The sequence below is a fragment of the Manacus candei genome, unplaced genomic scaffold (assembly GCF_025592945.1).
Source record: "Manacus candei isolate 608988 ecotype Guabito, Panama unplaced genomic scaffold, ASM2559294v1 h1tg000028l, whole genome shotgun sequence".
NCBI classification, from domain to species: Eukaryota; Metazoa; Chordata; class Aves; order Passeriformes; family Pipridae; genus Manacus; species Manacus candei.
The window spans coordinates 44,558,646-44,575,759 of NW_026138076.1; the positions used below are offsets into that span (position 1 = coordinate 44,558,646).

Below are 17,114 nucleotides of genomic sequence, written 5' to 3' on the forward strand. Positions count from 1 at the left end.
GGATGGGAAGATGCAACACTGATTAAGAAACATCCAGGAAACCTTTCCAGCTGTTTAGTAAAGTTTGTGCATTTAATCACCATAAGCAGACACACAGCTTTCATCTACAATGACATGTACAGCATCTCCCAAAGGAGTGCTATGTGCCATAGCTCTAAAACATTTGTCATTGAAGTTTTAATAAAATCTCATCCACTTCTACACTTTCCCAGAAGAAAAGTCAACTAATATATCTTAACTAGTGCTGAAACTGGCAACTCAGCAGTCAGTGCTGAAGACTGTTTCTGGAGAATAAAAATCTTGATTGGCCAGAATCAGTGAGAACAAAAGAGGGTATTTGATTCTTTTCTAAATAAGCCCTCAAACTTAACTATCTCATCTCACATGAACATGACTGATTATCAGCTAATTATGTGAACCCAGTTCATGCAAACATAAGCCAACACATGCTACAACTACTTCGCTTGCACCATCTGCACTGTTAATGTACAAACACACACATCCAGTAGGAGCACATGGAAAACCCCATTATGAATCTGCCACTTCACCTGTCTTCTCAAACGCACCTTAAGCACAGCTGAGGCAGAGAACACGACCACAGACAGCAGCAAAGAGCAGAGTTTGGTAATACCCATTTCTAGTACACTGAGGAGGCTGTAGCAGCTCAGCTTGCTGGAAGCTGGGCAGGATCTTTAAGCATAGAGTTCATGGGAATTCAGCAGTTCCCCTTCTTTCTATTCTACCAAGTAACTCAAGGGAGGCAACACGTCATGCTATTTTAAGATAATGGTATCATTAAGGGTGAAACATAAGTAGTTATTTTAAAACACAGCAATGCAGCTAAACTGCATCAAGGCTCGCTCCGGAGTCTGGGTCTGACTCTGAAGCAAGGAATTCGCAAGCGTTAAAACAAAAGGGAGCAAACGCAAGTCAGCAAAGCGCTGCCCTGCTCCCCAAGGCACTGCACACACGCTCAACTTTCCTTGCCCAAAGCCCAGCTGCTGCTCCAGCACCCTGCGAACGCCAGGAGCTCCCGTGTCCCCAGCAGGCCGGGATCCTCGTCCCTACGACAAAGCACGCCGCAAGAGGCTGTGACACAGCCCCGGCGCTTTGAACCGGCCGGGAGGCGGGCGGGATGCTGCCTGGGATCCGGCCGCTCGTCCCCTCCGGCGGCGGCGGCGGCACCGCGCGCGCTGCCGGTCCCTCCGGGAAGCGAACGCTCCGGAGCCTCGTCCCCACGCTCACCTGGCACCGGGACCGGCACAGGCCGGGCGCCGCCGGGACGGCCCTGGGGAGCCGCAGGAGGAGCCGGAGCCCGGCGCGCCCTGCCCGCCCCGCTGGCCGCTGTCCCGCCCGTGACTCCACCGCCCTGGAATGGCGACCACCGCGCCCGGGGCGGGGGGGAAAGGGGAGAAGCGCAGGAGCGGACCCCGAACCTCCCGGGACCGGCTCCCCGCGCCTCGGACCGAGCTGCGGGAAGCGGCGGGGTCGGCAGGGCCGGGGGGGCCGCGGCGGCGGGGCCGGGCGGGGCCGCCCGCACTCGGACACAGCCCCGGCCCTCCGCCCGCGCCGCCCGACCCCCGGCCCGGCGCTGCCCTGCGCTGGGAAATGCGCTGAGGACTCGCTACAGGCTACTCACCCCGGCACTGCCGAGCGGAATGCCTTCGCTCGGGAAAACTTATCTCTGTTTCGCCACTGCCATTTGCCAACTTGCCTTAAAGATCCTGTAAAATCCCAGAAAAGGCTAGGAAACGAGGAGAGACGATTTAAAAGCTGACGGTCAGGACAGGAATTTGTGGAATGAAATCTTTAAGGGCAGGAGGAGATAGAGCCAGCCAGCTAACGCTTTCGTGCCCTGGCTCTGACCAGCAGATCCATTTCGTGGGCAGATCAAGGCTTACGAGATGATTTAAAATACCTGCTTGCGATGTGTGCTTCTCTGCATCGGCCGGAGTCCTTGGCGTAGCTCCCGTGCTGCCGTGTCTCGTCCTTCTGCCTTTTCCAGCAGACCCCTCACGATCACAGTGTCACAGTTCCCCAGGCCTTACAATCAAGCAGTTTGTTGTAAGAGAACTAAAAATAGCACTGAATTTTTCACTGAAGCACTTGCTTGAGTGAAGATAGTGCCAGCCAGCCCATGAGTTAGTGAGCTTTAAACATGAGACCTTTAAACACAGCCTAGACCCTCCTGGAAATAAGACCATTGACTTTCTTCAAAAGATGTTTTTTCTTTTTTTCTTTTTTTTTTTTTTTTGAAAGACAGCACAAAATAAATCCTCTTTCTGACCACTAAAAGACAAACTGAGTGGAGTTGTTTTAAGAATATCCTCAGGGAAAGACTGAGTCACTTAAGCTGCTTTTATGATAAAAGATCCCTGGAGGAAGTATATCTCCTTAGTCTCTGAGCTGTTCAGAAATCCGTATGTCCCGCTGCAAATCAAAGTTTCACACTGTTGGGTTTTTTGGCTTTGTGTTGTTTGTTTTTAATAATATGAACACCTGCTTCCACTGTGGAGTTAGTGCTGGCGTGGGAAACAGAGCAGGATTTCATCCCAACACCTCAAGAGGATGATTAACAGAACTGTCTGTCCTGCAGGGCGGTTAATAAGGTCTGCAGAAAAGTGTACAAAATGGACCTGTGCATGAAAGTTCATGGCACAGACTGACAAGTCCAGAAAAAGAAACCCTCAGGAGAAATTATTTTTTGCAAAGCTTTTCATTACTGTGGCCTGAAAACAATCACTGAAGACCAAAGTTGCAAAATATGTCATTCAAGACAAAGATACCAGCACTGCTGCCAATATCCAAGCTGAGATGCCAGATGCAGATTTAGATGTGAGACTTCCAGTCAGTGGACATCAGACTCAGACACATTCACACTGGGGTGCACAAAAAAATGTGAAGATGCAGATGATGGCTGGCAGCAGCCACTTGTGGCCTTCTACAAGTGACAATGATTCTCCTGGTAGTTGCTTCAGCTGTGAAGGATGTCTGACAGCAAGCCAGGATGTCTGAGAGTTAAGCCTTACTACCACCAGTAGACATTACTCAGGAAAAGCATCTAAAAATCCAGATTCTATAACATAATATACACCAATGAGCAGATGCCATCTATGACTTTAGTCTATGCTACACTAAGTCACTACATGACTATACTTAGTGACATCCATAAGCACACAGAGAGAAAAAGAAATCTATAGATACATATACTTTAAAGGAAAATTTTAGGATGAAAGTACAGCTGGAGAGTTACTGAGAATATCAGAGGAGAAACATTGGTTTTTCTTCTGCTGATTTTTATGGGAAGAAGCTGAAAGCGACAAGACTGGCTGTTAATGTAAAATTGTCTCACACATTTTTGCTTCCCCTCATACATCTTTGAGCCTTGCTTCGATTTTATTTGTTTTTCAAGAGAACTGCAATATTTTTGCCCTTGTGAAAGGGCTGGCAAATTCCTTCTGCTCCTTTCTATTGCTGACAAAACATGCTGCAAGGCATCCTATAACATCTACATAGCAGCAGAGGTAGCCACAAACATAACAGCATCTTCATTCCTGCTCCACTCCCCAGCTATTATTTATAAAGAGCATTAACAGAGCACAAAGTTCTCACTAATTTAGTCTCACTTCACCATCTGTTACTTCCCATGAGTTGATCCTAACGAGAAACTACTTCAAAACACATTTTGAGGACCAGCTGCACCCAGTGAAGTCACCATAGGAGTGCAATATTCCCCTCCTAATACATCATATTCCAACACTACACAGCAGCTCCTTCCCGTACTGAAATCAACAGGACACTGCTGTTAATATGAAGGCAGCCCTGGGTCACAGACTCTTGCAGTTATGTCAAGCAAGTATCACATTCAGCACTGTTTTTCTCAATAATTCACAATTCTACACAGTCAGAAGGACAATGAGAGAGCTACAGACATCACCTGTCCCCCAGGTCTGAGCAGCCTGCTTTCTGCAGCTGCTTCTCCTCTACTGGGTTCATAGAGTGATGATAGAAATTGGAATCTTCCCACGAGTAACTTGTGACCATTACCTTTTCCATGCAACTCCTTATAAAAAGGGAGTCTGCGTCTTTGTAGCCAGCCTTTAAATACTGGAAAATGGTGATATAAGGCCTCGCCTAAGCCTCCTTTTCTCAAGGCTGAACAAGGTTCTCTCAGCCTTTCCTCATATGGCAGTCTTCCCAGACCTTTGATCATTTTTCTGGCCCTTCCCTGGACCCCTTCCAGCCTGTCCACATCTTTTTTGTACAGCAGAGACCAAAACTGAACACAGTATTCCAAGTGTGGCCTGACAAGCACGGCGTAGAAAGGGATAATGATTCCTTATCCCTGCTGGTGATGCCCTTGGTGGTGCATCCCACCATCCTGCTGGCTCCCTTTTCCCACAGCAGCCAGCGTTTGCTCATATTGAGCTTACTGTCTACAAGGACCCCCAGGTCCCTTTCCACAGATCTTCTCCCAGCTAGACACATCACAGCCTGTGCTGCAATTTCAGATTATGTTTTCCAAAGTGCAAGAGACCTTACACTTGACCTTGTTAAACTTCATAAGGTTCCTGTTAGCCCACTCTTCCAGACTATCCAGATCTCCCAGCAGGGTGGCTCTCACTTTTGAAGTGTCCACTTCTTCACTGAGTTTGATATCGCTGGCAAACTTCATCAGGGTCCCATCATCCACATCACTTCTGAAGATATTAAACAGCGCTGGGCCCAATATCAATCCCCAGGGGAGCCCACTTGTGACAGGTCAGAAAAGAAACTATTTACCAGCACCCTCTGGGTGCTGCCTGCCAGACAGCTCCCACCCACCACATCAGTCACTTGTCTACACCGTAACACCTACCTTGGTCCAGGAGGAGGCTGTGGGAAACACTATCCAAAGCCCTGGAGAAATCCAGGTAGACACTGTGCACCTCTCACCCCACTTGGACCAAACAGGTTCCTTTGCCGTAGAAGGTGATCAGGTTTGCCAAGCACGATTTGCCCTTGTTGAATCCATGCTGGCTTTTCCCAATCACATGATTCATTTTTCTTGTGACAACCCTCAGGAGGGTTCATTCTTTAACTTTCCCAGGAACTGGGAAATTACTGGGAATTACTGGTGGAGCTGAAATTTCCTGGGTTCTTCTCTAAGCCCTTCTTGTAGGTGGGGTTGACATTAGCCTTTTCCTAGCTTTCTTGGATGTTCCCCAATCTACATGATTTCCCAAAGACAGCAGCCTCACAACAACGTCATCCAGCTCTCTTGACACCCTTGGAGGGATATTGTCAGGGCCCATCTATGGGTAGGGGTGAAGCTCCTGTAACAGTTCACACACCAACTCTTCCTCCACTGACACTGGTGGGTCTGTGTTTGTGCCAACCTGGATTGCTATTCCCAAAGCCTGGGGCCCAGCAGTGCTGGTAAGATGGAGGTGAAGAGGCGTTGAGAACTTTTCAGTGGTTTTGGGGACTAATTCACCTCTCCTGTTTAACAGCAAGCCAGTGATGTCAGTATTCAACAGTCAGACACTCTCAAAAGAGTCAGATGTTGGCTGACAGTATGCAGGGAAAGAGGAGTGGAAATACTGGACCACAGTTGCCAAGATTTAGAGTTCACTACTGAACTCACAATGAATTGCTACTGCCACGCCCTGCAGACAGCTGAACCACATCACAGCAAGTATGCATCATTTGTCATTTGAACTGCTGAGGTTAAACCTCTCTGTTCTCCTGAGAAAATTCCTTCTGAACATCCACCTAAATCCCTCAGAGTATGGTGGTCCCATACAGTAGTGGGAGACACTACAAGATGAATTTGGTTGGAAGCCAGCCCATAAGACTGTTTTGGTCAAAAGCATATGAGCAAGAACAACCGCCAGCTCCTGGGCCCAAGAATGCCCTGGAAAACAGTGGTCATTTTTTAACTGAGACAAAACCTCCAGAGCTTTGTGCTGTAGGATTCCTCCTTATAAATCAGGGTTAGCCTGAATCCTCTCTGTTACTGCACCTAAGTTAATCACTCGTGAGAAATGTAAAGCATGGTACAGAACATAATTCCATATTCTGAAGGACTGGTTTGGTAACTCAAAAGAAAAAAAAAACCAAACAACAAATGCAAAACTAATGCTTAAAACCTAGTCAGTGTCCAAGCCACAACCTTGAGTCTTTACACTGTGTAACGGCGAAAGAGTGAGTTACACTTAGGCTACCTTAGCCTTTTTGGAGGGCAGGCCTTTTTAAAAATAGTTTCTAAAGCACTGGAGTTATGGCTTCTGATCAAGCACAGCAATTCAAGATCATAAACACCATTTCTGTGTGTGAAAGGTGAGTTACACTTTTCACCTAAACAAGTCAATAGCCTCACAAGGTGCACTACATCGAAGATAAGGCGCTCAACTTCTGAATTCCCTCAGTAAAAAGTAGGCTATAAATAGCCTCCTACCTTTCCTGCAGTTCATAGAAAAGGCAAGAAATCTCTCTCTGTTCCCTTTGTTTTCTCCCACTTCTGCTCTCTGTTGCACCAAGGAATATTCAGAGGCATGTTTTGTAAACAGCACGTGTTTCAGTGACTGCCTCAGCACTGGCCACAGCACTGTGGGGCCGCGTTCCTGAAGTTTTTGGACATCACTTGATACCAGGACTGCCTGGGTAGGGAGCAGCTGTGTGTGTAGGTGGGCAGGGAACAAGGGGAGGAACAGCAAGATGGGAAACTTAACAACTTTGCTGCCTGCAGATGTCATGATCCTGACCGCAGCTCCCTCATCCAGACTGTTCAACAAGTTTTCCTTTCCCGCCAGCTGGCAGAGATGAGGGAAACTGCTTTGCCAGACATTTTGCTTTTTTCCCTAGTACCATCACCAGCAATAAATTATATTTCTGAACTGATGAAACCAACTGTTTAGTAATTTCTGCTCTGCCTCTTAAGATCCGGGGTCTGCCACTTAAAGCATTTGCTTCACATCCCAATGAAAAGATCCCTCATTACTGGAGAGACTGTAACTGAGCTCACTGGGATCATTTTTAATTCTTCATATGACTTCAGAATACAATTTTTCTTTTCATAATGCATGCTTAAATGGAATTTGAGCCTCTTCTTCCCTTCAGTTTTAGTAGTTTACGGCAGGAATGTTTTCAGAGGTGCCAGCTGGGCTACACCCATATAAAATGGGAGCAACACCCAGAAATGTGAATTAAGGATCATACGCTAACATAAATTTAACTGTCAAGCGTATCCCCTGTGTTTTATGACATATGTTTAGTAATACAATCACATATATATTAAAGAATGAGGTATGAAGGAAGACAGCTATGCAGTGTAGGTACTCACAGAACACTGTGAGGGGAATCTTTGAAGTCACCATTAATCCCCAACTGCTTAGGGAATTTAGTGTGACGAGGACACTTTGGGTTCTTTGTTAAAAGCTCCTAGAAAACACGGGGATGTCCAGATTTGGATCTGCCCTCTACATCATCAACAAGTCTCTTATTGTCAATAAGATAATCTCTATTGAAAGTAAAGCTGTCAGCTTGTTCCTCAAAATTACTAGAAGCAGCATTACAATGATGAGCATTATTAGACATTCCGATGAGAAGCTGAACTGTTCTTTCAGTTACTCTGCTGGATAAAATTGCTATACACATTTCATGGACAGGTGAAAAGTCAGTCACATGCACAACCATATCTGCAAAGAGGACATTACAACCACAGAAATGAGAATGAGGCACAGAAATTATTTCCTATGGGATACAGAGGCAGCATCTGGTTTTGCATATTTTAGCAGGAATAAATCTTCCAGAGTGCTTTCCTCCATTTCCTTCCAACTTCACTGCAGTCCAAATCCAGTTCAGCTGATATGTAAGAAATTAGTCCTTCTCTGCATGTTTGTGCATTTGGGGTTTGAATTGGTTATATTCATACAGCCCTCAGGGATGCCCAAATAACTGAATATGACATGCTGAGATCTTCTCATAGAAGCTTCTGTCAGCTGTGCTATGGAAGGGGCTCTGGGCTGCACACTATATAACTTATCCAACTTCATTTTTTGGCTACTGTTCTGCCTTGCAGCTTACAGAAACTCTCTCCAAGAGCTAGGTTACAAGAAGAAATTGTCAAAATATGTTACTTTCCAAAGAGCTTACTCCTAAAGAGAATGGGAAATATGAGAAATGTTATAGCAGGTCTGGAAGAAAACATGAAGAAAAAAAAATATGGTGAGGCTGTACTCTGTAAGGACAACATCTTTTCTGTCTTCCTCTTACATCTGTTTGTTGCATTTGAAATGAACAGGTTCATAAACACAGATGTATACACAAATTGCCCTTCAGACATTATCTCCCTTTCAGTTTTGATGCTGGGAAAGTATGGTGTTTGTGTGATGCATCTGTCTACTTGACATAAGCAAACACCAGCTGTTATTTCCTTGGTTTACAAAAAAAGAGGAATAAATAAAAATCTATTAATTAAATGGGGAATTCGGAAAGCTCAGATGTGGATTCAAAACTTTATTACACAATCATGTAAACTTTGAGTCAAGAAGCGCTCACAAGACAAGATGGGTACTCCAGTATATCTCCTGTTATCTAATCTAAACCTACCCTCTTTCAGTTTTAATCCATTCCCCTTTGTCCTGTCACTACATGGTCTTGTGGATAGTCTCTCTCCATCTTTCTTGTAGGCTCCCTTCAGGTACGGGAAGGCCACAATTAGGTCACCCTGAAGCCTTCTCTTTTTCAGGCTGAACAAACCCAATTCACTCAGCCTTTCCTCATAGGAGAGATGCTCCATCCCTCTAATCAACTTGGGGTCCTCCTCTGGATTTGCTCCAACAGGTCACTGTCCTTCCTGAGGGGACCCCAGAGCTGAGTATTAAATAAGGCAACAGTGAAATCTCTAAAAAACACCTGAGAGAGGCAGCTCCAGGAGCAGAAATGTAGTGTTATTTGTTCCCTAGCTGTTGCCACTACACAGTCCATCACTAACTAAACTAAAAATAACAAATAATAATTGCCCAGGGTAGAGGTGTCCTCAGCAGACACCTCCTGTTCTGTTAGGGGATAGCCCTGATTTTATTTCCAATTTGGCTTGCTCAGGTGCAGTATGGAGTGGGCATCTCTGAGGAATCCTGGAATTTACCACTCCAAAGAGCCTCCTACCTGAACAGCCCATTTTTGCTGGTTGTTGGAGCTGAGCTGTCACACTGCATAGCTTTTAGCAGCTACTAAAAAACTCCTTATTTCTTCGTCAGTCCAGGTTAGAGAAGAAAGAAGTTATGAGTATCTTCCAAAGGGCAGGATCAAACAGTGCTGAGAGCAGAGCCCTGTCAGAAAACATCTAGGCTTGCTGCCAGCACTTCATGAAGGATCTATTTTACACCCAAACAGAGGCTTGGGGATAGATTCACAGCTCCAGTGATATTTATGGGCTTTTTACTTTGACAGGGCTCATTAGAGCCTTCCCTCATGCTGTGCTTCCCTGACCTGTGCAGCAGGTTCACTGCAACCCTGACGCCCGTGGACAGGAACACAAGGTGCAGCTTCTCTTCCTCCTTTGGAAAACAAGAATGTGACTTTTTATACTGCCATCACCACCCCCGAACCAATCCAATATAGTTCCAAGCTCAGCATGGTCTTACACTGTTTAGATAACCTTTTCCTGTACTTTCCTCAACTGCACACTTCTCAAAGGAGATAAAGCACGATTGCTTCTCCCTTTACAAACATGTAATCCTTACGGAGCACCAAGAAGTTAAACACCCTGAAGCCTGTTATATCCAATGTGCATCTGTGTCTACTACAAGCACATTGGGAACTTCAAGAAACTAAGCAAAATCAGCCCCAACTCTGTAAGGCAGGATCCTTCTCCCCAGGTGAGATACACACAGACAAGCCACAAGTACAAGCACCCACAAAGCCTTGGCTCAGGTATTCTGTATGTATCCATATACTACACACTATCACACCAGGAGACAGAACTATTTAATAACATTTGGAAGCAGCCAGTACTATTTACTGAAGGATAAATAATCAGAATGTTTCCAACCAGTACAGCTGTACAGCGAGGGGCAACCTACAGACACAGTATGATGCACAGGATATGTCATGTCCTGCAAAAATCCTTTAAATAATTTCAAGTGGAGTAAGAATACTTCAAAAGCATACAGGGATTTGTCATTAATATGACAAATTCAGCATGTTCCAAACTGCAGATGTGCATTCACTATCAGAAGCATAAATTTCCCTTATTTTGTCTATTCTTCTCCCCTTTTCTTAGCTTTATACTTACATCTGGTAGCACACGACTTCTTCATTTGATGCTCATACTGCTTTCTTTTTAAAGCCTGTCCAGATAAAATGTGTACACAGGCATGGCATTACAGCCAGACTAACAGCACTTACAAAAACCCCAGTGTCCTTCCAGGTACTAGATGAGCTACAATCTGGCATCATCAGGATTTCCAAACACACTTGTCTTAACTGACATCCTTCCTTCAAACAAACTGAAGCAGCTCAACAAAATTTTTGTGGTTACAGTGATTACACAAAAACAGAGACGAAAAACAGTGCAAGTCATGGGCATTTGCAGGAAACTTGCTACCACTTGGATAAAAGGGGCCTAGCTGGTCAAAGACAGCCTTGTTCCTAAACCTTGTACTCTAAAAAAAAGGGTCACATAAAAACTAAAGTAAGAGTTATCAATTTTTCCAAGTGTCATTATCAGGGGAGAAAAAGAGTCTGAAATCTACCCAGGCCACTGGATTTTATCCAGAGCCTCCCATGCAGTTGGTCAGACCTTTTCAAGACATTTAAATTTCTTCAAGTCCTGACAAATCCTTTCCTTTAGGTTCCTGCAGCTGAAAAGGCAGAAAGCAGGCAGCACTTTGCAATGTACCTTTTAGCATCAGCTCATATATTGCAGCAGAAAGAAGATGGTCTCACTGAGAGACAGAAACGTTGGCAGACAGGTAAGTATTAGCTCAAATAGGTCAAGATCAGTAGAGCAGTACCAGCTCCCAAAAGGCTTCATCTGTTCACCAGCTACTTCAGCTTTGGATAAGGGGGAGCCCAGTGGAAGTAACACACCAGACACAATGAGCCTGCTACTTCAGCAGAAACCGACTGCTGAGTGAAAAAGTTGGATCAGCACGTTTCAAAAGCTTAAAGGAAATTGATTCTGGATTAAAATTATCAATTGATTTCCCTCTTGGCCTTCCTGGGAATTGAACCTGTCTACACAATTAAACTGTATAAAGATTTTCTCTGAACCTATAAAAAGCCTTTTATTTATAACCGCATCTCATCATATTAAACACCCTGCTCTAATCTATTACAAGTTGAGGGGATGACAAATAACTACAATGTAAGTTGAATACACTCAGCACATTAGGCATCTAAAGCGCTGCAAAATTTTTCTTATCAATTTCCATCTTAATTATGAGCAATCTTGTCTTGAGCTGACTATTTTGTATGAACCCAGTGATACACTGCTAGCAGGGAATGAACAGATGAACAGTGTGGGGGTTTCCATTGATCTCCATGTCCTGGCAGTTCTGGTCTATCTGAAAGCTTCACCAGTAGTGGCTGTGCTAGTGGATAATCCCCTGCTCCTGGCACAGCCTCCCATACTACACTGCCAGTTAAAATGCAGTCTCCTCCACCAGCCACACAGTTCTTCCACCCTGAGGATCAGGAGCAGGCGGCCAACACAGCATCAGCATTGTGGCCTTGGTTAAGGCACATCTCAAATGTTTCTTAATCTGTGGCCCAAACTGAGGTTTAGTTATGGTAAATAAGTAATTTTTATGCGCCTTGTATTACCTGAAATCTACAGTAGCAGTTGTGGCTAGCACTAGGTAGTGGTGTGTTAGTAAACCAGACCTCATAGCAAAACCTAAACTGTGAAAGAAAAATTATGCAGCTCAGAAGTGAGATGCTGCAATATATATCTTGCTACACATACTTGGAGCCTGACACCTTGCCCTAGGAACCCCAGAGCTCTGGGGTCAGTGCATCTTCCCAAAAACAAGCGGGGCAGTGCTGAAATATACCCTAAATCTAAGAAGCTGTGGAGAGAATTGCAAATATAACCCACCCAGATGGCACGATGTTATCAAAGTTTAACATGTCAATCTGCTCCTTTAATTAAAGCCCTTTCATCTCCATGGTTAATGGCAGGTCTGTACAGCAGAAATGGCACCAGAACAGATGTTAGCAAATTTATCAAAGCTGCAGGATGATTGCTCTGGCTGTAGTGTCTTTTGGAGGGCTACTCTATTTACATTCCTACTGATCTCTCATGTCAAATCTGCTAAATATTACCTCTCCTTTGGCTGCTCTACAGGACAGCATAAGCCAAGTTTCTTGGTGAAAGTCATTAGTTTGGAGAAAATACCATATGATTATAGGCAGCCTTTTTTAAGATTTCAGAGGGAAAACCTTTAATGATGGAAAGCATGCCTTTGTTTTAAATAGGCCTTTCTCCATGTTTTCTTTTGTCTTATCTGCTCAGGATTCCCTTGAAAAACTGCAGTCACGAGTTAAGACAGGAAAAAAGAACTTGGAGAACAGCGTGGTCGACCAAGGGAATCCTGTACAAGGGAAGATCTGTATCATAATCCACATTTTGGTGGCATCAGGAGCGTCCATGGCAAAGTTAAACCTGCAGGTGCACAGAAAAGTCTCACTGTGTGCCCTGGTGTCCAAACAGAGGCACAACCCACGTGTGAACAACCTGTACTGGGCAGAGCAGATCTGCAGAAGGGAGGGCAGGGGTGCCAGCAAGCCTTTGCCCCAGGCACTGAACCACATTAATGAAACACCTTTGAAATGACTGCATTACAAAAAGCAATCCAGTTACACCAGTGAAGGCAAAATAATTGCCAGCAATGTCAAAGGGACAACACAGTTGTTTAAAGCAAATGTGACCCTACATTCTTGTTTATGGAGCAGGTCATCTGAATTATGTAAGAAAATAGTACATTTTGATGGGGTAATATTTTCTTTTCTAGCTGGGGAAGTTACACTTCCAAAGACTAAAATACGCAATGTATCACAGTGAATGGTTTTATCTCAAAATACTCTTCAAAGGGCCAGAGGCACACAGGAATGCTGCAGGGTCAGCCACACAATGAACAAGGGCAAAGGGCTTTCAAAAGAAACAGCAGGGCTGTCAGAGAAAGCACCATGCAGGAGTGCAATCCTCTCTTACCAGAGACTTGCCTCTTTGAACAAAGGCCATTCCAGGGTGTAAGCAAGTTTTCTCATTTTTGTTACTCTGTGTAAAAGCTCTTTGAATCAAAGATGTTCCAAGACAACTAGAACAACTATAGTCTATGAAAGCAATGTTTATTAATAGAGATATTCCCTGTCTTCCATAAGAATTGCGCAGAGAGCTTTTCAAACTCAGTCACCATCACTTCAGTTTATCAGCAGCAAATTAAAGCAATTAGGCAGTAAGTGACTCACTTGATCAGGTGAATATTAAAAGATAATGAGAAGCTGAAAAACAACCTGGGTCTGCACTAAGGTGATTCACAAGCTGAAAAGATAAAGTTTTCCTTTATAGCACAAGGGAAGGGGCAAAAAGAAGGGGATCAAAACCTTAAAAGAAACTTGAGCACCTTTTAACATAACTGATCTTGTAAAACCCATTTATAAACTTACTGTACAACATTTCTTTTCCTTTTACACCCACCTTGGAGTATCCCATTGCTCATGCTTAGCTGGAAACCAGCAAATACCAAGTCACTTGACATTTTCTAAGCTTACACTTACACAGAATGTAAGTACATTACACTCAATGAGCAGCTTCATTCTGAAGGTTCTCTCAGACTTGGGTTTCAAGACATTGCTAGTCATCAGAGCTGCCTTGGCTTGGCCCTAGCCTGCCTTCACTTCAGCAGGTGGAGTTTGCCATGCCCACAACACAACAAAAGAGAATATGACCTGTTAGTTCATACAAGGGAAAACATAACGCATGTCTTTGGGAGCTAGAAAGAATTTCTCTTCAGCCCAGGAAAGGGTTTCATCCTGAGGGATCCTGGAAATGAGCAGCTCACAGGCAGGTGGATTAAAAGGTAAATGGGCAGGACTAAAAGGCTGGTCCAACCCTGCTCTGCCACCACAGGGGACCGAGTCAGTGTTCCTGACATAGGCTGGGAATCTGTAAATCACGTGACTCTGCCATCCTGGATCTCCTAATTGTGCCCCTATATGCACAGGATGTATTTCTTTCCTGCTCAAAGGTAAGGCCCTAGAGGTCAACATAAAGGGAATAAACATGGAGTACGTTCCCTGGTGAATTAGGGACTGGCTGTTGTCTCTGCATAATTTCACCAGCATTAATTCCTTCTTTATTAAGCACTTATTCTTAGCTACGTTATGACAAAATCCAACTATGCTCAGCTCTTAGAGAAGATGGGAGTACATTTCTGCAGAAGAATATGAGGTAATGCTAAGATGTCCACATCTCTCTAAGAGGGCTGGTAAATTATTCCTTCATTTTCAAGTTTACTGAACACATCTATGTACTTCTTTCTCAGAAAACTAAGACCCTGTGCAATCACTTATTTTCTACTTGCTTCTTAGCATAAATGGGTATAAAAGTTTCATGAGCCATAAATGTTTCAAGAAAAAGATAAATGTGGAGGAATTACAAATGTAATCTTCCTCCATTTTAATGTGGTATCTGTTTGCACAAAGGGCAGATGGATCACTTTGAAACTATGCATTTGCATAGTTGCCAGGTAAGTACCACGGGCACTGGGGAATAAGTGCCTAGTCTTGCTCCCTGTATAGTCTGTTCTTTCAAAAATATTCTGAAGTTATTATTTGTTTGCTAGTTCAATAATAGAGTTCAAGATAATTCTTCTAAGTAGGTGTGCATCAGCTGTCCTAGCTTTGATACAGGGACAATCATCTGAATCAGTGTCTGTTAACAGAGAAATTACCCTTGCTGGGAAATATCTGAGCAATAATTTCTTTGGATAATGTGTCATAACTGGGGATAATCAAGGAAGATGTGAGTGTAGGGAAGCACATGTTACAGCATATACAGCTCTCCTCAAATGTAGCTGTAAGTAAAACAATCTTGAATTTTCATTGTATTGTTTCAGTCTTGTACAGAATATGCAAATGCCTTGTGAAAGGGTTCTAACATACCCCTATTGCTCTAAAAGCCTTCTGTATCAGTGTTCCTCCAGAACACTCCTGGGCCAAGCCTACAGTTATCAAGACATCTAAAAATACCACTTGCTTTTTGCTGGACAAGGGAAGGAAATATAATACATTCACAGGCCTGATACTCATTTGAGGGTTTTTTTCACTACTTCAGTGGGTATTAACTAATTTATATTAGTAAGGGGCTTTTTTGATAATTGGAAACTCATTCAAACACTTTCTTTGCCTCTGGGAAAAAGATTTCCAATAAGAGTTTTAGAAAGCTCAAGTTGATCTTATTTACTTTAAGTGAAAAAAAAAATTAAAAAAAATCAATACCTCTCGGGGACATCTTGTTTTACTTCTCAGAAAGAAGAGGCATATTCCCATAGCACTGCATTTCTCTGAAAGAAGTCAGGCTACTTTTTTCCTAAGTTTTTCCTTTTCCTGGTACATCTGCTCTGGGGGAGCAAGACATCTATTGAACTTTGGCGTTTAGAGACTGCTGAGCCATCCAGTGATCTGATTATGCAGCCAATTCCTTTGGGAGCCACTAGGCTACTGGATTTTCAGTGTATTTATGTATCTGTGTGCTGCAATGTGAACGTGAAGAGATAATCTAAATCGCCATCTACTGTGTCATTAAAATAGCCCCCAGCAAAGTTACCGTTTCCATTACAAATGATGTCTGGTATGATTAAAAAACTCTCTCTAATATCATTTAGCTGTTTACAATTTCTGTTGCCACTTAAACTTGCTTTTCTTCTGATTTAGCCACTGGAGCTTAGTGGAGGCAGTCTGCTCCCTTACAGCACGTTGTCAGCACACCTGGGCTGCCCAGACTGGTCACAAGAATTTCATAAGTGTATGTATGACTTGGGAAAGGCCTGCAGAAGTATATTCACTCATGCAAAGTTTTGTATGTGTCCTTCTATTGAAAACCAAGTAACAAAACACTGAGTTTGAGATGACACCGTCCTTCCATTCTAAGGGATAAAGTCTTCAGAAAAAAAAGAATGTTGCTCGCAGATGGGAGAGCAAAGTTCTAAAACAAAAACAGTTTAAAAAAGTAAAACAGAGAAGTTGCAAAGAAGGGAAAACATGGAAAACGGTTAAGGAAGCCATCTCAGATCACTCAGGATTTGATGTAAGATTAATTACTTTCACAGATGTAATTTTTGATAGCTTGAATTCCAAGATTCAGCAATTTTAGTGGAAAGAATTTGTAACAAGCCATGGGAACTGCTGGATTTGCAGCAATTAAACATAGGCCTGGGAAAAGATGTTTTGCTATGCAGTATCAGGGAGTTTGAGGTATTGTGCTAATCAAAATCTTGCTAATGTTGCTTCAACCAAAAATTTTTTGTGAAGCCTCTAGCAATTGGAAGACATTTGAGAAAAAAAAAGTCACTTCCTTCCCTCCATCTCTGGAGATGTGGGTGCCCCTAAAAAAATATTTGTATCAACTGCCCATCATAATCCATAATTCAATTTGTTTATTATTATTTTTTAATTTAAAGCAGCATAAGTTTTTGATTTTCCCAGAACATTTCTGCTGTGGGAAGGTAACAATATCTTTTGAGATCTGAACATTTGCTCTTAATGGTTTAAATCAAAGCTAGTGGCCACTACAGCTTAATTTATGGTATTTCATACAGGAATAAAAAATACTATTTTCTTCTCACAATATTTTTTTTTTTAAATGAAGCGATCAGATGCAATAGTTGGAATGTACCTGCTGACTGAAAGTACAGCAAAACATAAGGTACATTCTAACATGCTAAAATGCCTGTGCTAACTTCCAGAATACTGTGCAAGGACAAGAGTAGCAGCGGGGAGTAGAGGATGGTGCAGTGTTTGAAATCAGTTAGGAAAAAAAGAGTATTATTGTGCTAACCTCTCAGAAAAGTATGTACCCTGGTGGGCCAACACAGAGAAAAACAGGGAATGGCCAAAGTCTCCCA

General features: G+C 43.3%; 1 protein-coding gene across 5 annotated transcripts in view; it reads right to left on the reverse strand.

Annotated features, from left to right (window-relative positions):
• ARHGAP24 (Rho GTPase activating protein 24) overlaps positions 1 to 17,114 on the reverse strand; it is a 173,557-nt gene that overhangs the window by 79,106 nt on the left and 77,337 nt on the right. Inside the window, exon 1 of one of the 5 annotated variants that reach the window (XM_051790919.1) lies at positions 1,919 to 2,103. The exons of 1 other annotated variant lie outside the window; for it this stretch is intronic. The gene's annotated coding sequence lies outside the window, so the exon portion shown is untranslated. Of the gene's footprint in view, positions 1 to 1,245; positions 1,557 to 1,639; positions 1,870 to 1,918; positions 2,104 to 17,114 lie in introns of those variants that run through there. 3 more of the 5 variants (XM_051790922.1, XM_051790921.1, XM_051790924.1) reach the window with 3 other exon arrangements.